Below are 24,619 nucleotides of genomic sequence, written 5' to 3'. Positions count from 1 at the left end.
ATAAGTCTAACTTGCAGTAACTTATAGAACCTTCAAGACGTAAGATTTTATTTAAAGAGCATGAGAAAACCACTGTGAACCTACCACATTCATTACATTTTGATTGCTTTCACTTTATTCCAAATTTTACTGCTTTATGATTTAGGAGTAAGAAGTGTACCAAGTGAAATATGTGGAGCGAATTTCGCTATAGTGTCCGGAAATATTTATTCACATTACGTTGATGTTTCTGCAACGGTCTTTTTATACCATCTAAAAATAATGGAGATGGATTTAGAGTACAAATTTAAATATCTTGAAAAACCTTGGTACACGTATTCATGCACGTAGAAAGTTGGTATTGCTGAAAGGCAAATTTAGAGCATTATTCCGATTTTAGAATGACGTTCACCAAGAAGTTAAAGTGCTGTAAACATGTCACACCTAAGAAAGAGAGAACTATTTCTATCACTATAATCTCAGATTAGACTACACATTTTTCTTAACGTCCTATCTATTTTTATATTATAAAGTGAGGGGGTGAGGCCTTTATTATTATTAGTATTTATACTAATAAATAAATAAACAAATATAGACCATTTTGGTCAACCACTTTTTGCCATGAAAAAAATAATTGTCACGCTACTGTAAACTTGGCTAAAATTACTACCATACACATTACCGCCATCAAGCAGAAAAGGAATTACCGACAATTAATTACTTGGCAATCTCCGTACAACCAGAAAACTTATGGTACATACATATATTTCTCCGCCTTTCATTAAGGAAAATGTAAGGAAAATTAAAAAAATATTTATGGTTTGTTGAAAAATGATGTCCCATCTTATTTTGTGCCAACAAGAAAATATCTGCAAAGGGCATAAATCTTGTCAGTCCCAAGCGAATTTTCTTTCCTGATTTGTTTTCTTGTTTCTTGTAGTTCAGCAGCGTATACACCAAAGCATGTGTACACAAGTATATATGCATGGTAAGTATGGATGTGTATGTGGCCATACCCAGCAGTGTTGGGGAAACATTGCCGTACATGTTGGAATGCCACGACGGTTGCTGTATGCAAATGAAGACCTCCTTGAACTAGGGTCACACATATGACAAATGTACAGACGTGCTTACATTCACACATACATGCGCATATACGTACATATATGTATGTATATACAAATGTAGTCACGTGTGAGAGCCTACGAGTGTACGAAACGCAAACATTATGCGTGAATATATTACATACATGCATGTGTATGCGTGTGCGCCGGTGCGTATGCGTAAAACATAATTAAAGCAACAAATAAATAGCCATAAATAAAACAGGATAAGAGCACCGTAGACCAACGGAAACAGCAAGTACAAAAGGGAGAAAGACGTGGAAGAGGAAAAGTGCTTATATCTGCACACACACATGCGCATATATGCATCTGTGTGGAAATGAAAAAAATGCAAATGGAAATGAAGTTAACGGTAGAAAAAATAACTCTCAAGCACATATACGTAAATACAAGAGTTGTTGGTGTATGAAGTGGAGAACACAAAAGGACGAAAGAGTGTGTATGTAGACAAATATACAAGCGGCGCGCATTCACACCCACACGCAGGCCCTTATTTGCGTGTGTGTGGAGATGTTCATGCAAATAGGCAAATGTTTGTGTTATTAATGGCATGGGCAAAAGTAATAAGGACTTGGTATGCGATAAAAGCTCATGTGGAAAGCTGTAAATTACCGCGAGTAATATATGTATGTGTTGTTGTTGTTTACCCGTCACATGTGACAGTATCATAAATATGTGCGTGCATATTAATGTAACAAATAGCTGTGGTATTTAATAAATAAGCAGTTTGATGACGCCACAGAAGAAATGAGCTTGTGGTCGATTGCCATTAAGCTTCATTTTGTAGCATAATGGTTTGCAAAGGCTTATTACAAAATCCATCGGAAGTTCGCAGACGATTCAAAGCTTGTAATGCACTCTGATAGTCGAATAACGTCAAGACACATACATGAAAAAAGAGGAGAGGTCTGTTAGACTCTTAAAATTCATTACTGAAAGCTTCGATAGGCTGAAGAGAATAGCTTTTACTAATACATGTATGTATGTGGCCGTCCATCATTATATTTTCTACCCAACATAAAAGTTTCGAAACGGAATATGCATATTCGATAATGCTTTTGTCTGGTGTATGATTCTTTGTATTTTCAAACTTCGCGCTGAAAAAAATTCAATAAATTTTCTAAACACCCAACATAGGCTCAGATCGTAGATAAAAAAGCAATGAATTCAGACTTTCATTAGTAGATGATGGTAATTGTATTCTCTAACAAACTATGCTCTGGAATGCAAATTTAGTTCGTGAGAAGAGCGATCCAACCGTCTTTCCAAAAAATTAAATCTTCTTAGTATAACTAACCTATATGATTTGATGCAAAGTTAAGGGGTTACATGGGTTTCCTCGGGCAAAAAACGGCCTTTTTTCAATAATTTTTTTTACATATAAAAAATAAAATATTTTAATGAATTTTTTTTATTTAAAAGACTCATATTTAGTAAACATTTTGTAAAATTTTCAAAAAAAAAATATCAAAATGGCAGTCATTACGACGCCATTTCCGGCAGTCCCTCGGAAAAAAGGTGCATCTGCGTTGTCAGCAGAACTTCTTTCAGGATCATCAGAAATAAAAATAAAAAATACGTGTTTTAGTAAAGTTAATACACTGGGTATTGGACGAAGGAAAAAGAAAAAAATGAAAATTGGATTTTTAGCAGACGTTTTATAAAAAAATGCAAATTTCGATGAAAATTTCTCGACATTTTTTTTTTAATAGTTGTAATTAAAAAAAAAGAAAATCCTTCGTTCAAGACCTTGTAAATGATATCTCGAAGACCTGTGTAAAATTTCATCAAGATCGGTTGAGTAGTTCGCGAGAAATCTCGACAACCGACTTTGAAAACACAGTTTCGAGAAAAACGCGCTTAAAGACGGCGCACTTAGCCTAGATTGCCTCGAGCGCACAAGTTGTCAGGGTTGTATCTCCGAAAGTATTGATCAGATCAACTTGAAAATTTAGGACAATATTCTAGAAATGTTATAGAATTTAATAAGATAAAATTTTTTTTTCGATTTTTTGAAACTGTGAAACCCATGTAACCCCTTAATGATTTGTGTGATTAACACTTTTACTCTAGTTTGGATCTCAGCTACATAGTTTTATATTTGATTAATCTACTATCAACTAGACAGTTATCTTAGAAGACATACCTCCAAGAAAAAGGGATACATGCCATCCTCTTCTCTGCAGACTTCTCATTAGAAAAATTTTTTTTAGGCCGATTAAAATAACGAAAGATCAACAACATCAACACCCCTGTTTCTTGAAGAACTCTATTCAAAGCGAACACCTCAACAATTGATACATGTGAACATTGTTAAGTTCGAATTGGTTCAATAGAAAAAACTAAGGCAAATGTTAATATTTATTCTTTCAATATGGTTCTAAAATGGCTCAAACCATTTTTAAACATTCCGTAAACGACTTTTTTCGATATTTTCAAAGATTTTGTTGTTGTAATTTTTTTGCACTTTTAGTTTAAACAACTGTTCTTCTGAGTTAAAAATGTATAGAATATTATTCTTTCGAGAAGGAAATTATGACATTTATGATTTTTCTAAAATAAGTGAAATGAAATTTTTACCAAAAACTAGTAGAACAAGGAAGGAAGAATTAAATTCATGTGTAATCGAACATTTTATACTCTCGCAATTTTAAAAGACCAAAGTTGGGGGCAGATTTTCAAATTTTACAAAAATTTAATTTAAAACATGTTGGGAAATTATTCAATATTCATTATTCGGCGAAATTATGAATGAACCCAAATCAGAATTGTTATTTAAATTTAAACTATAAATTATATAATCAGTTGATTTGATATATTTAAGAGGTTGCATGGGTTTCCTCGGTTAAAACACAGCTTATCTCATATAAAAAGTGAAATATTGGGTAGTCGAAAAAGTCTATTCGTATTTTGTCAAGAGATGTCGTTGCAATCCTATATCTTCAGTGCTACCAATCGCATTGTGTCCTGCCATATACTCGTAGTGTTGGAAAGGTGTGCTTTTAAGTTTGATTTAACCAAAAATAAATGAAGTTGAAAAGAGTTACAGCTGTTCAAAAATGAGTGAAAATAATAAAAAAATTCGCTATACTTTGAAAACTTTGTATAAAAAGGAAAGAATGCCACGCCAGCCATCAATGGAATTTGGAAGTTTACGGAGAAGATGTTGTATAAGATCGTATAGCACAACAATGGTTCTGGAAATTTCGATTTACACTGATGGAATAATGCCTCTAGCGAAAAAATGACAAAAAATGGTATATATTTGTTTAATTATTCATTTGTATAAATAAAAAAATAAGTTGAAGTTTGATTATAAATGCGAAAAGTCTTTTTCAACTAACCAATATTTTATTCAAATTTTTATTGTTACAAACATACACTATTAACTAAGAAATCTTGACATTTTTGGAAAAAAGATTTTAACCCGGTCATTGCGTCGGCATTTCCGGTAACCGCTCGGAAAAAATGCTTTCGCGTTGGCAGGATAATTCCTAACAGGATTATCTAAAGTGAAAAATACGTGCTTTAGTTAAAACCTTAACTTTGAACTTGAATGAAGGAAAAGAAACTGAAAATTGGATTTTTGGCAGACATTAAAAAAATTAAAATTTCAGTGAAAATTTTGCGACTTTTTTTCAAATAGTTTTAATCGAAAGCAAACTCTTCGTTCAAGTCTTTTAGAATTGTATTTCAAAGACCTTCCGACTTCAAAAACACAGTTTCGGGAAAAACTAGTCTGAAGACGGCGCACAAGTTCTCAAGGCTATATCTCCAAAACTATAACTCGGATCAATTTGAAGATTTAGGACATTATTCTAGAGGTGTTGTAGAATTTAATAAGACAATGCAAAAATTCGAGCCCGTATACCCATGAAACTCCTTAAATTAAAATCCATATAATTGACACAAATCTCTACATTCATCTTATTATTGATGTGATAAGGTACCTTCCGATATCTATTATTTGTATTGCTGAATTTCTGATTATTTTAATTCAGCTATCTTCTAAATAAACTAAATCAAAGGGACGAAATTTAAATATTGAGAATATGAGGCAAAGGTAGCGAGAGTAAGGAACGATTTCATTCATATTTAGCTAGTGGTTACAAAACACTAAACTTCATTAAAATGTTCATATTTGCCTAAAAAGCTGTTTAAGTCCACTGAAAGGTCGGAAACCAATATATTAAGTAGTATATATGGAAAGTAGGAGAAGTATTGACCCAAATATAATAATTTTTGGCGCAAGGTCAGATAATTATCATACTTACGGTATATGTCGTACCTCAACGACAACTATGTTAAGTAAAAGTTAGAATTTTGAAAAAAGAAACAAACTTTTAGTTAGTCTTTTTCTTCCTCTGTCATTCTTTAGAATGGATAAGAAATCATAGCGATTGGATTGTGAAAAATGTTAAAAATGCGAAAAAAGCGTAGTCCTGCAATGAATGGTAATGCAGTGTTTTTGAAATAAACAGATTTATAGATTTAGATATCAGATTTTTAGATTTATTTATAAAACGAGGCTCTTTCTAACCCTTTTAATATAAATAAATTAGATCCAAATTGTTACATATAGTCACCTAAAAAGCGAAATAACGGAACATCACTTTTCATAAGTTTACAGGCGAAGAAAAGTGATACAATATCAAATCACTCATATTGAAACAAAATTTGAGTTTTCGTTATAAAATCGTTTTATATTGGTTATATCTGACAGCGTTATATAAAGTCGTCCTGTAGTTGCTAGATAGAAGCTCTCTAGCTCCGAAGGTCTTGAAGGCGTTCGCAGTTGGTGCTCTTGGAAATATAGGCTGTTCTCTAAATGAATCTCAAAATGAAAAGAAATTGTTTACCCCTGGTCTTTCCAGTAGTGGTCTCCTAGTCAGAGAGAGACCCTAAAGTTTCCATGGAAGCGGAAATCTATAATTAATTTGTTGAAAATGTTTGTTATTCATATCCAGTGTGAGGAAAATGATGTAAGATAAGCTCTCACTCCATGGAAGCCAAACAATATTATTTGCATGAATTACGTAAACTGTTGTTAAGTACTTAATTACTTTATTGCGCAACAATTGCGTGTTGTATCCGTTTCACTTTCACTTTACTGCGGAACACTTCGTGTGCTTGTACAATAGCAGGTAACGGACGCTATGGTGTATTTATATGTATGTGTGCAAGCGTCTAACCAACTACCGTTCATAACTACTTCCTCCTTTTGCTTATCGCTCATATTTTCCGACACGTTTCCATCTTATCAAGGAATTGTTTTAACAATGTACCAGGCCGAGCTGAGCGTTTAGTTGTCCGCATTCTAGGCTACATACACCAACCAACACATACATAAGCACTTACATTCTCAGCGCGTACACGCTTGTTCAGTATTCTTGGCGTATTCGCCCACATCTCGCAAATGAATGCTTTCGCACGCACGCTGCCACTTCACCTGATTGACACTTTTAGTTAACTTTCCACCTCCTTAGACCTCCTCTGCTCCCGTTCCTGCCGCGAGTTAAACTAATGATCATTCTCCGCCTTCCTTCGCCTTTACTTGTCTGGTCTGGTTTCGCCTTCCTTTCCTCCTTCTTACTCATACACACACGTATGTAGTCGTAGTCGACAAGAAATGCGAACAATTCTTCTCGGCGTCTCACTTGCTAAGCTTCCTGTTAACAAGGAAATAGTGCAACAACAACAATTGAAGTTAGTAGGTGAAGTATTTTTATGAGCCAAGAGTTTACATTGTTCACCTTCACCTGAGACTACAAATCCACATATCTAAATATATGAATGCCTGACATGTACATATGTCTATGTATGTACAAGTCAGTTTGTATATGTGTTTAGCTGTATTACGTTAACTTTGTTGGCAGCGTGAGGTAAAAGTTAATTTTAACTTCAAGTTTCTAATTGTTGGAATTTTTCATTTCTTTTTGCTTTTCAGATAATTTCTTTTGAAAAGTTCACAGCCATGACGGCCCGAGGAGGGGCCAATGGTAGTTTTTGGGGGTCTTCAGTTCACGTCGACCTCCGAGCGTGTTTTTAGAGGATTAAAAGACCGTCGCATATCGACAAAATGCCTGGAGCTTGTCACAAATTTACTGAGATGGGAAATTTCAATTTCGCTGGGTACGTAAAAAGTATGGCAACCGAGATTCTTCAAACTTACAAGATAGAAATTGGAGGAGAAATTGTCTGAATACAAAATCTTTAGTCTCACCGCGTGAGAGCCAATGGGACAGTGTTCAGTTGAGACACCAATCAATTCGAAAGGTATGAGTTTGCTAAGGGCTACTGGTTCAATGAATCTCTTGCGTTCACTGTGGGCGAGAAGGGTTTCGCCCCTTCGTAAGTGCTTGTTGTTGACCAAGCTTGCTGAGGTTGCGCGATGTCCATAGATCCAGTGCCAGAAAGCACGAAGAGGGGCGAGCCCTTGCTCTTTCCTATCTTGATGGAATTCGGGTTAGGGAGCAGTTTCTAAAAATCTCTTCGGCTTTACAATTTTTCACGATTCCGCCGTGGCCAATCACTCAGACGAGTTGTTGGATGTAACTTAATGCTACTGCTGCTGCCAGTGACTAGCTGTCAGCATGGCCATATGTATGAGAAGGAAAACGACATGAATATCGTAAGAAAGAGATAAAAAGGACTACATAAAGGAACTAAAAATATTGCCCGTGGAAACAAAAACATTGGAGGTTTTAACACATTTTTACATTCCACTCGATCCGGCCAATAGATTCTATGAGCTAAAAGATAGGAACAATTTTTCTTTTATTTATGGTATTTCATTTCCTTCTCGTATTCCTTCGCTGCTGTTTCTATCTAATATCTCAAGTATACTCTGAAAATCAGAAGACCTCCTCGTCTCGTTCTTACAATTGCTTTGCTGCAATATACGCACTTATTTCTTATCGAACAATAATCCAATTCTTTGTGTTTGGGAAGTACCAGTATCTGGAGGTTAGAGCAACCATTTGATTTGCACACTTTGAATCTAAGGATTTTAAGACCATGTTGTTGCTAACCTATCATAGCGATTTGGCAGTTCCTAATACGCTCATGGCTTTGATACTTTATATTATAACCACGAAATGCTAAAATTAAACTCGTACATTTTGCTCTTGTGTGGGCAAAAAATGAACAAAATTGGTGTAAAGCGTGATAAAAATAAATATGCATGTATTTTTGCATAAATTTGCGAAACACTTTCGTAACGCTCATTTCATCCGAAATCGTTCGAGACCAACTTTATTTAACTTGACTAAACTGAGGAAGCAACAGTGCAGACAACAACTACAACACTCGCCTACAAAACACATAATTTAAGAAAAACGGCAGCGGGAACAGCAACAGCAACAGCTACAACAACAAATGCTTCCGTATCCGGCACCGCTGGCTGCTCCATTCATTCATTCGCATATTTATGTAACAAAGGCTTTCTATCCACTCGTCGCCACTTCCTTCTCCTCCATCGCTGTTGTAGTACTCTTTCCTGTTGCTTCAGTGTTCCTTTAACGCTTTGTGTGTCATTCTATTTGTTGTTATATTTGTTTTTGTTTTTTGTTTTTGTTGTGCACCCCCCTTTATTTGCTGTGTCGTTGTTGACTTTTCGCTCTCTTAACTCGTTTGCATCACCTGCCGTCGTCATTGTCGCCAGCATAGACAATCAGCCAAGCGACTAAACAACTGAACGACTAAACAAGGAGCTGTCTGCCGGCCTGCGTGGCGTGCGTGGTCGGCTGGCCAACAAACTAACTGCTTATTCGTATGCAAAACAACAGCATCCACAAATTTACTCATACACAGTAATTCCATTTAATGCTGTCCCATGTTGAGTGACCCATTGGGACAGCTTATGCTATGGGGTAATTGAGAAAGAGCCAAGTTTTTTTCTCCGCTCTAGCGCATGGCTTCTTATTCCTATTTAACAGTCGAGAATTTATTTCACATGACAGTTATTTCTACTAACGCTTCTAGCTCGCAAAAACTGTAATCTGGGAACTTGAAAAATATTGCTTTTGCGTTCGCCCCGCACTGTCTTTTATTGTAGATTTCCTACATATTTTTTGCCAGATGGGTTCTTCGAAATCTCCTTGATTTCTTCAGGTTTTTAAAAGAAAGAAAATCGTATATGTGTTAGAAGCTTTCAACGACCTCTCTCGGCCTTCTTTGAAAACTTTGTACCAATCGTAAGCCTGTGGTTATGATAAAACTGAATCACCGTTAACTTTTTCCAACATTCGCAATGATTCCGCATACGAAATTTGGTTAGAAATACAAAAATTGAGACAAATTCTTTGTTCCATATGTATTTTTTTTTTCATTGTAAAAATCGTAACGCCCTACTAAGATGTCCGATCCAGGCCTGCAAATCTCGTTTGACAGCGATAACTGCCTCTGAGAGAAAATCAATGTTTTCCATAATTAAACTTTGTTTTGTTATTACATAACTTACACTATTTGCTTAATACAGTATGTACGAGTATTTTAAACAAGATGCAGGTTTGCGAGAAGATTTTGACCTTTTAGAGAACTCTTTCGTAACTGTAACGGATATTCGAAACGGGTTTGCCTTTGAGAAGTACATATTTGTGGCACTTCGACATCATTATCGTACAACACGAATCTCTTCAGACAAATTTGTTCTAGTTATAGTTATTACAAAAACAACGTAACTATCATAAACCGGTGATAAATCAATTTCTCACAGGGTAATCAAATAAAGTCAGGCCTTGTTTTGTGCCGCAAAGGTGAATGTATGCATGCCGCGCCTATTTTCGTAGTCCATCGCCTGTCACGTTTCGGGTGCATGCGTGAGGTGAACATCGGTGAGTCAAGCTTGTCAACGCTGAAAGCGAAATGTGTCGATGAGTGTGTGAATGCACTTTCACTTTCAGCGCCGCGCACACGCACACACTTGCATATTAATATACAGGTAGACGTCGAAATGAAACTTGTTTTGTCGTAATGTAGAAAAAATCCCAACAACAACAATAATAACCAAAACAATGACAACGACCAGTGGCTGTGTTGCAACAGCGCGAGCAGTGATTGTGGCAACAACAAAAATGACAATAATAGAAATGCGAGGCGTTGCAGTAAGTGTCAAGCAACCCAAAGAGCAGCCAAAGGTTAAAAAGACAGGCGCCTGTGTGTGCGTATGTAAGTAATGAAATGCGCAAGTGTCATTGTGCTGTTATGCTTTGTGACAAAAGGCGAAATAAAAAACCGCATGGCGCAGCAACAGCAACAACATACAGCGAATTGACACGATGGCTAAACTAAAAAGAAGAACAAACTATGCGGAACCAGGCTTATAGCAACACATGTCTTTTACAATCCCATGTACTTATACCAAAAGTACTTGAGTTTTACATAAATGCAGTGGTGGCACTTATATTGGCACAGCGGTATGGTAGAAGAAGAAATGAAGGGTTGCACTATTGCATCTGGAACCTTTGAGATTCTGAAATGTTCTCGACAGAAAGTAAGGTTAGGTAAATAGACTGATTATTAGTGAGGCCACGAATAATCCCACTTGGACAAATACAACTAACTTGTACATTGTGATGCCCACAACTCCTAAGTACGGATAAAAAATATCGTTGTATGTATTTTTCAAGATTTTATGATGGAATCAAAATTGTTGTGAAAAATTAAAATGCATAATTTGAAAACTTCATCAAACAAAAAAATATTTTATAAATTAAGCAATTAAGAAACAGCTGATGGAGAGTTCTTGGTAGCTTATCTGCCAGTTTAAATATTTTTTCAAGGAGAATTATTCAAAACTTGTTCGGAAATTCGAATTTCAATAGGTTTAGCTTCTTAAGCTTGAGATTTTGAGTTGATAGAGGTTGGCCGGGTGGTCGGATAGATCAGATTATCGTAGGAACGGTTTCGAGATTGACGCTAGGAAACTATACAGGATCGATAAGCGCTTGGTCTAGTGATTACTTAGATAGAGCAATTCGCAGCCTATTTTGAATAAGTTTCGACGGCGGAAGTATGAAAGCCTGAGGTCTTCTTCTTGTAATTAAGTGTTGAATTAGCCCAATAATTCGGCAGAATACAGCTCCGGGACTATTTCTACAGGTAGTATAGTCTTTTCAGATTACCACTTTCGTTTTATTGGCGCTCAAAAAGCGTTCAACGACGCTAATTCGAATTACTTTTAATGGGTTAGCTGGGTTTCAGAGGTACAAAAAATAAAAATATTTTTACGAGTTTTTTTTTAATAGAAGCAATCATATATTTGAAAAATATAATATGGCATATCAAAGGAATAAAAATTTTGAAAATTCACCCGTTGAGATTTCACCTCCCTGGGTGTCTCACAAAAAAGTGTTCAGTTTCGAGAAAAACGCTAGCGCACAAGTTCTCAGGTTTGTATCTCCGAAGCTATTACTCGGGTCAATTTGAAAATTCAAAACAATATTCTAGAGGTGTTGTAGAATTTAATAAGACAAACAAAAAAATCGATTTTTTGAAATTTTCAAACCCACCTAATACCTTAAGTGGATTACAGCTGCCTTGTTGTTCGCAGTGACCAAAGATTTCTCGTGTCCAATATTTGAAATTATGGCTCACACGGTATTTTAAGACGCATAGAGTCTCAGCTATTAAGGCACGTTCTGTCAGCAGTCTATCAGTACGAGTTCGAGGCTTTTGTCACTTTATTCTCCGTGGTAGCCATTTTTTGTGAATCTCGGAGTGGCTTTTAAAAAATAGGAAGTAACAGTTAAAATTAATCGAACTTAATAAAACCATATACTCAAAAATATTGAATCTAGTTTTTTGCGGAAAATTTCACAAAAATATTTTTAAGAAATTGCTTCCACAAACGTTGTAAATTTGATTTTCGCCGAAATATGTATGTATTTGAACGGAACGTCCCCCCATTAAAAATGTTACGTATTCGCCATGGCGTGTGTTGTGAGGTAGAATATAAATACATGCATGTACTCAGGCACGTATGTAGCAAACTATGTATGCATGTTAAAAAAACTAACAGAAGTCGACGGAAAGATATTCAATAAAATCAGATTAAAATTATTGTCCAAATAAAGAATTTTTTTTTGTGTGTAAGTTTATAGCTATGACTTTTCTTTTATTTTCTAGTGAAAATATAGCACCTATTTGTTTATAAAAAAAAAGATTTATTGAAATTGGCAAAGGAAGCTAATTTTTATAATTTTTCAAAAATTATACTAAAAAATATCAACTTTTCATTTTTTGATGGAAAAAAACTTTATGTGCTTTGCCTTGCTTAGCCCTCTTACTATAAAGAAATGAAAGTTCCAAGTCTGTACTTTCAATTAAAAAAAAAGAAACAACCGCCAATTACCGTCCCTTTTAGTAACATCGATTTTAATTTCAAAAGTCGCTTCCAATATTTCATACAAATGGTCAAAAAGCCAAAAAAAATGTAGTATACTTTCAGGCGCTCATGTAAAGGGCAAGGAAATTAATGTATTACACAAGGTCCTTTTTACAATGCTGGATGGTAAAACCGCTCAGATAGTGACACATACTACTGCAGCAGCAGTACGCTACATTTGTGCAGCGAAACCTACTGAAATGAACAACTTAGAGTTAGTTTCCATGAAAACAATTAAACCTGATGCATGTGAATTGGGAATTTCATTCTTACATGCTAGAATCAAGTTTATGGAATGCATTCTCCTTCTTATAATTTACCATTTCAGAAATGGGCTGCAACCTTCGAAAACAAAGAAATTAAAATACAAAATAAATTAAAAATACAAGCGGCCTTTAAAGATAAAATGCGGTTGCGAGTTGATTTTGTTCAACAAGGTACAGGAACTTCTAACGACGGGAACACGTCAAGGCTTTTTTTTTAAACCCACAAATGGTTGCGGATATTACTGGCGTCAATAAAGAACTTATCAATCTATTCAGGATAATTCTTCAAATAATTACATGTGGCGAAAAAATTGATAGTGACAAATTTAAATTATATACGTCGGAAACTGCGAAACTGTTCGTACAAAATTATAGTTGGTTTTATATGCCTGTTACTGTGCACGAAGTACTAATGCATGGTAAGGATATAATGGATGCTGCCGTATTACCAATGGGAATGCTTTCAGACGAAGCCGAGAAAGCCAGAAACAAAGACTACAGGAAGTATCGATTGATGTTTTCGAGAAAGTGTGATCGAATTTCCACAAATACTAATGTCTTCAACAGACTTCTCATAACTTCGGATCCTTACATAAGTAGCTTAAGGCGTCATTCGAACAAAATTTCCTTAGAACTAGATCCCATTGTTAAAGATATGGTGCTTGCATAATATTACAAATAAAAACTAACACAATTTTTCGCCTGTTACATATTCAATTAAAACATTGCATATTATATTGGATTTTTATCAAGGTAAAGGTATAAATAACGTCACTTTGCGTTTAAGTTTAATTTTTTTTCATCAGGAGAACTCTATTAAGAAGTGTCCCGAATTTCAAGTCCCTAGGTCCAAAAATAAAAATTTTGGCAATTGCAGTTATATGGGAGGTGGGTGTGGCAGTGGGCGGTTTTCCAAAATTTTTTCAAATTTTCTTAATTTTGTCCAGAGAAGTGTTTCTGCAAAGTTTCATTGTTGTACGACCACTCCTTCTATTTTTTTCCAAGAAATGTATGGAGCGGTGCCACTGTGCGTCCCCCCATTAAAAATGTTACGTATTCGCCATGGCGTGTGTTGTGAGGTAGAATATAAATACATGCATGTACTCAGGCACGTATGTAGCAAACTATGTATGCATGTAAACATACATATATGCACTCACAAAGTTTGAAATTCTGCACTCACGTATGCCACTTGGCATTTGAAGTGCGCCAAAGTGGCGAAGTTGCACTTTTACTTTGTTGTTTTTTTTCTTGTATGAACGTGTATTTTCCTTATCTTATTTTTAAACCCCCGCCACATGTTGCCCAAAGTATATACATTTTGTTTTATGAAGAATTTGATATACATATAATATATATTCCTTGTCACTCTGAGGATGTGGGAGGTTAATCCTCAGACGGACGGAAACGTAACGATATCGCGACCACAAATGACAGTTATTTGGAAATATATCATATCATGATATAGGGAATAATATCATAACCGAAACCTCTTCCAACTACCGGTTATTTTTATAACGAAAAAAAGTGCAATAATGTTCAATTCAGATCGAACGTGGCTATTCTTTCCTTACTGTTGTCGGTGTTGTTTTTAGTTAAAATTCTGTCGCTTACACTGTTGCCATTCTGCTGCCTGCTGTTGGCTATGACACTTACTGTTCTAAAGGGTGATTTTTTAAGAGCTTGATAACTTTTTTAAAAAAAAAAAAAACGCATAAAGTTTGCAAAATCTCATCGGTTCTTTATTTGAAACGTTAGATTGGTTCATGACATTTACTTTTTGAAGATAATTTCATTTAAATGTTGACCGCGGCTGCGTCTTAGGTGGTCCATTCGGAAAGTCCAATTTTGGGCAACTTTTTCGAGCATTTCGGCCGGAATAGCCCGAATTTCTTCGGAAATGTTGTCTTCCAAAGCTGGAATAGTTGCTGGCTTATTTCTGTAGACTTTAGACTTGACGTAGCCCCACAAAAAATAGTCTAAAGGCGTTAAATCGCATGATCTTGGTGGCCAACTTACGGGTCCATTTCTTGAGATGAATTGTTGTCCGAAGTTTTCCCTCAAAATGGCCATAGAATCGCGAGCTGTGTGGCATGTAGCGCCATCTTGTTGAAACCACATGTCAACCAAGTTCAGTTCTTCCATTTTTGGCAACAAAAAGTTTGTTAGCATCGAACGATAGCGATCGCCATTCACCGTAACGTTACGTCCAACAGCATCTTTGAAAAAATACGGTCCAATGATTCCACCAGCGTACAAACCACACCAAACAGTGCATTTTTCGGGATGCATGGGCAGTTCTTGAACGGCTTCTGGTTGCTCTTCACCCCAAATGCGGCAATTTTGCTTATTTACGTAGCCATTCAACCAGAAATGAGCCTCATCGCTGAACAAAATTTGTCGCGAAACACATTTCGAACCGAACACTGATTTTGGTAATAAAATTCAATGATTTGCAAGCGTTGCTCGTTAGTAAGTCTATTCATGATGAAATGTCAAAGCATACTGAGCATCTTTCTCTTTGACACCATGTCTGAAATCCCACGTGATCTGTCAAATACTAATGCATGAAAATCCTAACCTCAAAAAAATCACCCGTTAGTTCCCCCTAGACATATATGTGCGTATGTGTGCTTGGAATTTTCTTTTTGCATTTACTATTTGACCGTGCTGCTACTTAGCATGTAAATCCTGCCTGCTAGACTGAGCTTCACTGATTGGTATGTGAACGTTTGGCATTTGCTAATCCTCAGCAGATAAATACTTGGGCATTCGTTTGCAGTTATCTCAAGAGTCATTCCACCCAAGAAGTAAGGATCATAGTGTGCAAATATAAGTATTTAGCAATAATTGTGGGATTTATATTCTCTGCTAATCGTTACCGATACCAACAAATGAAGTAAGGATTTCTAGTGCTCTTTGGCTTGATTCTTTATTCTATTTTAATTTAGCAATAGACGATTTATGTCCACATAGATAAATAAAAAATCGAAAATTATTTATAAAATTGTATCATTCGTATCATTGATGGCAGTCTCCCAAAAATTATTCCCATAGAGTAAGTAATAACGAGGAATAGATCACTACGAAGTGTGATCGAAGTGTTCGTATTGTTGAAGATACTTGTGTAGTTTTTCGCTATTGCTTTTTATACCCTGAACAGGGTATATTAAATTTGCGATGATGTTTGTAACACCCAGAAGGAAGCGCCGGAGACCCTATATTATATATATATATATAAATGATCAGTATGTTGAGCTGAGTCGATTTAGCTATGTCCTTTTGTCTGTTTGTCCGTCTGTCTGTATATATACGAACTAGTCCCTCAGTTTTTAAGACATCGTCTGGAAATTTTGCAAACGTCATTTTCTCTTCAGAAAGCTGCTCATTTGTCGGAACTGTCGATATCGGACTACTGTAACATATAGCTGCCATACAAACTGAACGATCGGTATCAAGTTGTATGGAAAACTTTCACATTTGACAATGTATCTTCACGAAGTTTGGTATGAGTTATTGTTAATAGAAATAATGTAATATCGGAAAAAATTATTCTGGTCGGTTAACTATAGCACATGGCTGCCATACAAACCGAATGATCGGAATCAAGGGCTTGTATGGAAAACTTTCGCATTTGACGTGGTATCTTCACGAAATATAATCTCCGAAAAAATCATTCAGACCGGATAATTTAGCTAGCTTCCATACAAACTAACACATAGTTACTAAAAGAAATGCACCTGTGAAGGGTATACTAGCTTCGGTGCAGTCGAGTTTAACGTTTTTTCTTGTTTTGAACTACTCACATAAATAGCCGACACCAACCACAAATCTGCCCGCTTGCTCTAGCTCACTTATTCACAAAACCTTTCTTTTTAGCTACGATCACTATGCCCAAACAGGTTAGGTAAATTGGTTAGCTGCTGAGCTTCCTGCAGCTCAATCTAAGTGACTTGAATTATATCGAGAATGACTCTTTGCTCTAGATATCCTTGAAGTATACTTCATTTAGGGTGACCCTTTCCATATGATTTATTTAGTCCATTGTTGGAGTAAATAATTGAAGTGGGCTTCTGCTCTAACCGACAAGTCCATAAACCTTCTAGTAGATTTCCAAACGGGAATTAAGGCTATCCGTAGCACCAATACGTTATTGCGTTAGGTTATTGGATACCCAGTCATACAGGAAGAAAAAGGAAACACAAATCACTCAGCTGCTCCTTACCATTCGGCTTCTATAAGACAGAGTAAAAAGCTTCGACTTCTAAGGAAAATAAACCCTAGTAAAATTGTGGGGGTCTTCACAAGGCACCTACCTGTTATGCGAATGTCTAACCTTCAGCCGTTAACTTCGGCTGCCCCCGGCTCCCAATTCTCCAACTTATGAGACTTTGGACTGCTGGGGTGAAAAAACTAGTTTTACCAGTTGTTGGATAAGATTTAATTTGGTTAAAATACGGGAGTACAATGAGACTAATGAAGGCTTAAGAGCGATTGCCTACGGGCAGGCGATGAAGCGAATCCTTTTGCATTTCATTTGTCTTGGGATAAGCATAAAGTACCGAACAAAATGTCCACTTTGAAATCGCACATGGCCTAGGAAGCAATTAAAAAACCTTCAACGTATTTCTGTCATATCACTCTGTGTTGGTTTAGAACATGTAGAACCTTCCATTTGTCGCATAACTTCAATGCAGACAACACGTGTCGGCAAAGAAGCTTGGCGATGCATTTAAAGGGTGATTAATTTCGAGGTTTTCGACTTTTTCAAAGAATTTCAGTGGGAATGTTTATTATCATCCGAAAGAACATTCTTTGGCATCTATTTTTTGAAGATTATCTCCTTCAAATGTTGGCTGCGGTTACGTCTCAGATAGTCCATCCGTTGAGTTCAATTTTCGATGTCTCGTTCGAGCATTTCGACTGATAATTGGCGAATGACACTCATGATGTTTTGCTCGGAATCTTAAACGGAAACGGGATTGTCCACATAGACTTAATACTTTACATATCTCCACAGGCAAAAGTCTAATAGAGTGATATCACACGATCTCGGTAGCCAATCGACCGGCCTAAAGGTTTCTCTCAATAAATCCAGTGATTGATGCGATGTGTGGGAAGTGGCGCCGTCATTATTCCTGGAAGAAATGGCAACTTTTGAAGCTCTTCAGGTTGGCCTTCGTCCCAAATATGATGTCGTTTGGAGAGATCGAGCGATTTCAGTTCATGACTCACACGTGATCTGCCAAAAAAATGCTATTGAAATAAGTACCTTTACTTCGATCACCCGTTAATACATTTGGACGGTTTGTACGTGTGTTTGTATGTATGTATGTGTATATGGCATTTAAGCATCGTTAGAGCCTTTGTTAGGCTTCTTATGCGTCATTTGTTGCCCCCATTTGAATGCGAAAGCTTCTCTCAACTCTTGTCTTAACTTTTATTTCCAAGTCTCTCTCCCGCTCGCCCTATACTGTCCCTTATCCACAGCTACTGTTGTTAACTAGCGGTACCGTTATGCAAAATTCACACTTAACTGCACTTTATGCGCAATTACAGAAACAATTGTTGCTGCCATTCGGTGTTGCCGCTGTAACTGCAGTTGCTGGCAACCTTTTGAACTTCGTTGCCCATCCGCTCTCTGCACCATGCTCTTTCTTCCAACGCTTCAACTCTTATTTGCATTTGCCGCCACTGGTTATTTGCTCTTTTTTTGTGTCGCTACCCCTCACCTCGCTCGGTTTTCATAGCCAGCTGTTGGTGTTGGCTGATGCTATTATGCTGTTTGTTCTTGTTGTTTGCTTTGTTCATTGCACTACAACTGCCGTTCACTTATGCATTAGTAATTACTACTAGCAGCCATTTTAGCGCATTTACTTGGTTGCTGTTTCTGTATTTTTGTTTTTTTTTTTGTTTGTTTTTTCTTTCGACTCTTCCTCTATTGTTTTTATTGTTGTTGCCATTGTTTATTTGTTTAACTTTATTGTGGCTTCTGTAAATTTTGCTCTGTCCTACCTATGCAACATGACTACAGTGGTTGTTGTTGTTGTTCGAAATTTGCAGTTGTGGTAAGCGAATTGTGCAAATGCGGTTGAGCGGTCTGTCAGTCGGTCAGTTCATGGTGAGTGCGTGTATGCGGTGGTAATTTGCTTGCTGCCAACACCTGCTTTAGCTACAGTGGGGATTCGAACTATGAAACAATCTGCAGGGGACAATTTTAAACATCTGCGTTTATTTTTGCTAAAGGAAGTTGGTGAAAGTTGTTTGGTTCAGGCAAATCTCTTGCCAACTTTGACCCAATTAGATTACTCAACGTTTACCTGGTTTTCAGTACTGACGTTTTGGGTCTCCACAGGTATGACTTCCATGTAATGATGCCTGGTGTAATGGCTTTTGTTTCGTATTTCATTTAAAACTCAATCGCAATAAAAAAATTTCGTGATTATATAAAACGGATGTTTGCCAGCCTTGCTCCTAAATATGGTAAAGGCTGTTTTGTTAGAGATGTGATTTTCAAGAATAAATAAAACGCATATAACTTATCATTATGGCAAAGAATTTAGCTTTATTTTAAATGATTTCGATGGCCATAATTCTGTAAGCCCACAAACAAAGATCCTTCTGCAAACTCTCCCATAAAGTGGATGAGTACAGCTTCAACAGCGCAATGTCGGCTTGACACATTCCGGTCTTCTTCGATACTCTGTTTCGGAACAGCAAAAGTTTTTTCGGTGCGCACTGTATGACATATCTGTTCATTTAAATTATCCACTAAAAGATGACGCGAAGCCGAAACATAGTTGCTCGAATATCCGACTCAGTTGGGCGGACCGAACTATTGTTTTGGTAATAGTCTTGCACAATTTGCAACGTTGTTCCGGAATAAGTCTGTTTATTATAAAATGGCAAACCAAACTGCGTATAAATCAAATAAAGGCTGTCAACTTCGAAAAATGCATTGCCACATTGAAAACCATCGATGTAAAAAAAAACCTTCGAATCTTGAAAATATTAAATTTTATTATTATAAGAAAGCACTTAATATTCGGCTCCCTTCAAACTTAATACTTCCTTCCTAATTATATATTAATATTTCACAGGAAGTGTTGTAAATGAATCCACTGAATTCTCGTATGTATTATGTCTCATGAGTGGGTGATTAATATTATAAATTCACAACAAGTGGGCCTTACTGCAAGCATGAATCAAATACCCACACACCACAGCAATTACTCACGTTCGCACACAAGCAAACAAATGTGTGCAACCAACAACAAACACACTTAATGACATGCGGAAAAAGCAAATACCGCAGAAGATATGGCGCAGCGATTGGTTACAGCGAAGGCTCGGTTTTAATGCGGAAAAGGATTACGACGAAAGCCGACAGATAGGTCACATATTTGTTGTGCTGTACAGCAAGCGCGATTCAACCGCTATCCACCTAATTTGCATACACGATTTGGGTGCAAATAAATAGGACCATAGAATTGCAAGAGTGCACTGTGATTATTGGTCGCACTATTGGACATGGTGCAATTTCAAGCATGAACAAATCCTGTCAAAGCAGCGAGCTGCGAGCTGCGGCCCAACGCTGTCTGTTTTATTGATATGTTGTCGGCGTTTTGAATGTTAATATGTAGGTATATTAATGAAACCCTTAATAATTTTCAAAACTATATTACTGAAAAATGTTGGCAAATTGCGATTAATATCAAAATCGAACGAGGTGTTTAATACATTATGAACCCGAAATTGTGTTAGCTCGGTTTAAAATTTTCATACAGCAATTATATTTTGAATTTGTACGTGGGATTCGACGGATCTATAAAACACGATAGAGGAATCTTGGCAACCTAGAAATTGCATAGATAAACCTCAGAACGATATATGTACATATATTTTATAAATACATATGTATGTATGTGTGTTTCAGTGCTGAAATAACAGCAATAAGTACACTTTAGGGTGGATTGGTTAGGACTGAAGCTTAGTAAGGGAATGTACACAGTGCATATTTATGGGTTTCATATAGTCTCATAAAGCTAGAAGTTATAAGGAATCGAAAACAGCGTTTGAATTGTATTTGCGTTATGACAAGTTGTGAGTCCCCTAAGTATATACATGTATGTATGTATAGCTTGAAAGAGGTTAGAGGACGATGACACTTCACATGGAAATGGATTTTACTGTTAATTACGAATCATGGACAATTCAAAGAAGTCTAGTGATTTTTTGAAACTCACAAGAATTGTTGGATGTTAGCCATGTGACAAGTTCTCCAAAATCATATCTATCGAATCTCACTATACCAGGAGCTCTACTGAATCACTTATGCTTAGCAAAGTTCATCTTACCGCAATCGCAGGTGTTCTTACTGGACATTGTCGGATGTATGTAAGTTGCAAAGTTATATGGTGGAGGGTGAAGTGAAAACACTCTCCTAAGAGATGAAACATCTCGAACAAGGATGAAAAATTTCGGCATTTTTACTTTCGGCGAAACCGAAAAAATAGCCGTAACTGACATTAACGGCCTCAATAACTTTTGTGTTATCCTCAAAGCGCTTTGCCGATTTGTAAGGCTCTTTTGATCTCTTAGGTTTTAGAGGTTCGAGTTTTAAGTATCACAACAAAGGGGCGTTCTAAGCGGTAAATGTGAGGATGCTGTTAGGATCAAACACTTAGCCTATCCCACTTAGTCATGTCAGAATATTGGAGAAGCTGGTTGCAGCTGCACCGTAAGGAGCACCTCAAATAGTTCATGAGAAAAATTATTGATTTTTTTAAATATAAATTTACAAACTTATTATTCAAAGTGTTAGTAACTGCGATAAATCAATTTAAGATTGCATTTCTATACTATTGCAACATATCATCCGGTTGTATGTATCACCTAAAACTAACCGATATAGGGTTATGTATAAATTGTATAAATGATTAGGATGAAGAAACGAGTAGAAATTCGAGTGACTGGCTGTCCGTCCGTCCCAGCAAGCTCTAATTTGAGTAAAAATTGAGATCCTATAATAATGAAACTTGGTACATATGTTCCTGGCAAAGAAGTAAGGTAGAGTTCATAGATAGAAATCGGACAACAATCACGACTACTTCGCATATAACAAATTTTTTAATTCCATCTGATTCTTTCCTTTCAATCAACAAATCAAGAAGAAATCAATATAACGGGATAAAACTTTGTATTATTTTTATTATTTGTATTAACGTATTATTATTTGTATTAAACGCTTTTAAGCTTCAAATATTCGTAGCAAACTCTGGCAATTAACAACGTTCCGTCTCTTCGTTTTAAATACACTATTTCGTAATGTTATCTCCTTTGATCTAGATGGAGTCTTAATTTTGACCTAAATAATTAACTGGAAATCTTTACAATTAAAATTAGCATTTAAATCATCTCTTTCGTCTTAAAATTTTGACTTTAACCGATACGCTCTTTGGCGAACTTTGACGGGTTTCTTGTCACTTAACATCTAAGAAAACCATCTAGTTTTACGAATTTTGACGCAAATTACTTGGAAATACAATTTTCGCCAAGCAAATGCGGCAAACAACTGGATTATATCTTATGGGTGATCCAAGTAGAAGAACTTTTTTCATTAGCCTATTTTTTGGCAAATCACTCGTCAGTCGTATCAAGCTACTATGTTATTTTTGTTAAGTATTTTTTGGCATTTCATCAAGGAAAGGCTTACGCGTAAACAACGTTTACAAATTGTTCAACTTTATTACGAAAATTCAAGTTCTGTTAATAATGTGTTTCGCGCACTTCCCTCAACTTATGGTCAACATAATCGGCCCACTGAGTTTACTATTCGCAACACCATTACCCCTCTTGAGAGAATATACCACGTCCATCACGCCGTTAATTGAAAGCGTACAAAATTTATCCAGAATAAGAAAAAAACGTTAACTTCGGATGCAACAAAGCCAAATACCCTTCACAGGTGCATTTCTGTTAGTAACTATGTGTTCAGTTTGTATGGCAGCCATATGCTATAGTAATCCGTTCTGAACAATTTTTTTGGAGATTACATTGTTGTCTTAGAAACTAATCTATACCAAATTTCGTGAATATATGTATCTTTTCAAATATGAAAGTTTTCCATACAAGCATTTGATTCCGATCGTTCAGTTTGTGTGGCAGCTATATGTTATAGTGTTCGGATATCGGCCGTTACGACAAATGAGCAGCTTCTTGAAGTGAAAATGACGTTTTCAAAATTTCAAAACGATATCTTAAAAACTGAGAGACTCTTCTTCTTGACTAGTTCGTACATATACAGACGGACAGACGGACATGGCTAAATCGACTCAGCTCGACATACTGATCACTTATATATACATATACTTTTTAGGGTCTCCGACGTTTCCCTCTGGATGTTGCAAACTTCGTGACACCCTGTTCAGGGTATAAAAAACAACGGTTTGGCGTGGTTTGTGGGCCGATGGAATTATCGATCCATATTTTTTCGAAAATAATGCCGGTGAGATCGTAACCGTCAATGGCGATCCTTAAAGCCAGTTACCAGTCGAAATGTTCGAACGAGTCATTGACAATTAGACTCAACGGTTGGACCATCTCATACCTAGCCGTGGCCAACATTTGAAAGAGATAATCTTTAAAATAAAAATACCAAAGAATGTTCATTCGATTAATAATAAACATTCCCCATACAATTTGTAGTATTTGAGTTTTGTTTTTAATAAGCAGATAACCTTGAAATGGATCACCCATTACATTAGATGTATAACGAATGTCGACATCTACTTAATACTCAGGATTGCTGTAAAGAGTGTTTTGATATACCAGTTTCAATAAAGATGTTGACTGCCTTCTCATAAGCATAGCTTTTCCTAAACGATTCTTAATCAGATCCATATTCCTATTTATCTTCAAAGCTGAAATTTGAGCCTCTAATATACGATACTCATAGCTGTGGGTTCTAGGACACTATATCTTTGTATGGCGCAGCCTTAAAATGGAAAAATTTTAAATTTTACATTTCTTTCTAGTCAAAACGCGCAATAAATTCTCTTTTAGAATGTTCTATTCTGGAGATACATATACATACATATGTTTTAAGTTCTTGTATTACATATTATATAGGCTTTACTGTCTTTCATATGTGTATCATTATACAAAATAACACCAACAAAATAACTTTTTTTTCTTATATTTTCAGTTTGTCACACTGTAAGCGCTGAAGCCAAAATTTAAACCAGTTGTAAAACAAGTCATTTATACAATTCACCAAAGCAGCAACAAAACATACGTGAACTGTAATAAACTAGCGAAGAATGCAACAACAATAACAACAGAAAACGTGCATAACACAAATAGACATCCAACGAAAAAAGAAAAGTGCAGAAAAAAACGAAAACTGACGAAAATAGCGAGCCAAAAGACAAAAGTCTAAGCCGCGCAAACAAAAATTGAAAGACCTGAAATACCAAAATAAATTTAGACTGAAACCTATTTTTTAGCCAGGCCAAGCTAAGCCGAAAGCAACGAAAAAATTCACATAAAAACAGAGCAACAAAATTGCAAGTGCATAAATGGTAAGCATGAGCATGCACGTGGCGGAGGGTGGAGGTAGGAGGTAAGTGAGCGGTGTGACAGGGGCAACTTGCAGAGCGCGAGTTAAAAGTGAACGTTAAGGTGGACTCAAGCGTCGGTTCTGCGTTCGTTGATTTACTTTCTTATGGCGCAACCAGAGTGGAGAGCAGTGACAAAAAACTGGTTTAGCAAGTGGCTGGAGAACTTCGAGTGGAAAAAAGACAAGAAAACAGCTAAGACAAAGCGCTAGTAAACACAACAATAGTGGCGGTAAGCAAGCACCA

At 36.3% G+C, this 24,619-nt stretch overlaps 1 protein-coding gene across 10 annotated transcripts in view; it reads left to right on the top strand.

The window, feature by feature from the left end:
• The window catches only part of LOC105228515 (45 kDa calcium-binding protein), a 61,801-nt gene that overhangs the window by 15,455 nt on the left and 21,727 nt on the right, over positions 1-24,619 (top strand). For 3 of the 10 annotated variants that reach the window (XM_049449109.1, XM_049449107.1, XM_049449112.1), the window contains one exon: positions 23,962-24,337. The exons of 5 other annotated variants lie outside the window; for them this stretch is intronic. The gene's annotated coding sequence lies outside the window, so the exon portion shown is untranslated. 2 more of the 10 variants (XM_049449108.1, XM_049449115.1) reach the window with 2 other exon arrangements.

Source organism: Bactrocera dorsalis, chromosome 2, assembly GCF_023373825.1.
Source record: "Bactrocera dorsalis isolate Fly_Bdor chromosome 2, ASM2337382v1, whole genome shotgun sequence".
In the NCBI taxonomy this organism is placed as follows: Eukaryota; Metazoa; Arthropoda; class Insecta; order Diptera; family Tephritidae; genus Bactrocera; species Bactrocera dorsalis.
The sequence above is the reverse complement of the archived record's forward strand: the minus strand, read 5'-3'. Positions and strand labels throughout refer to the sequence as shown.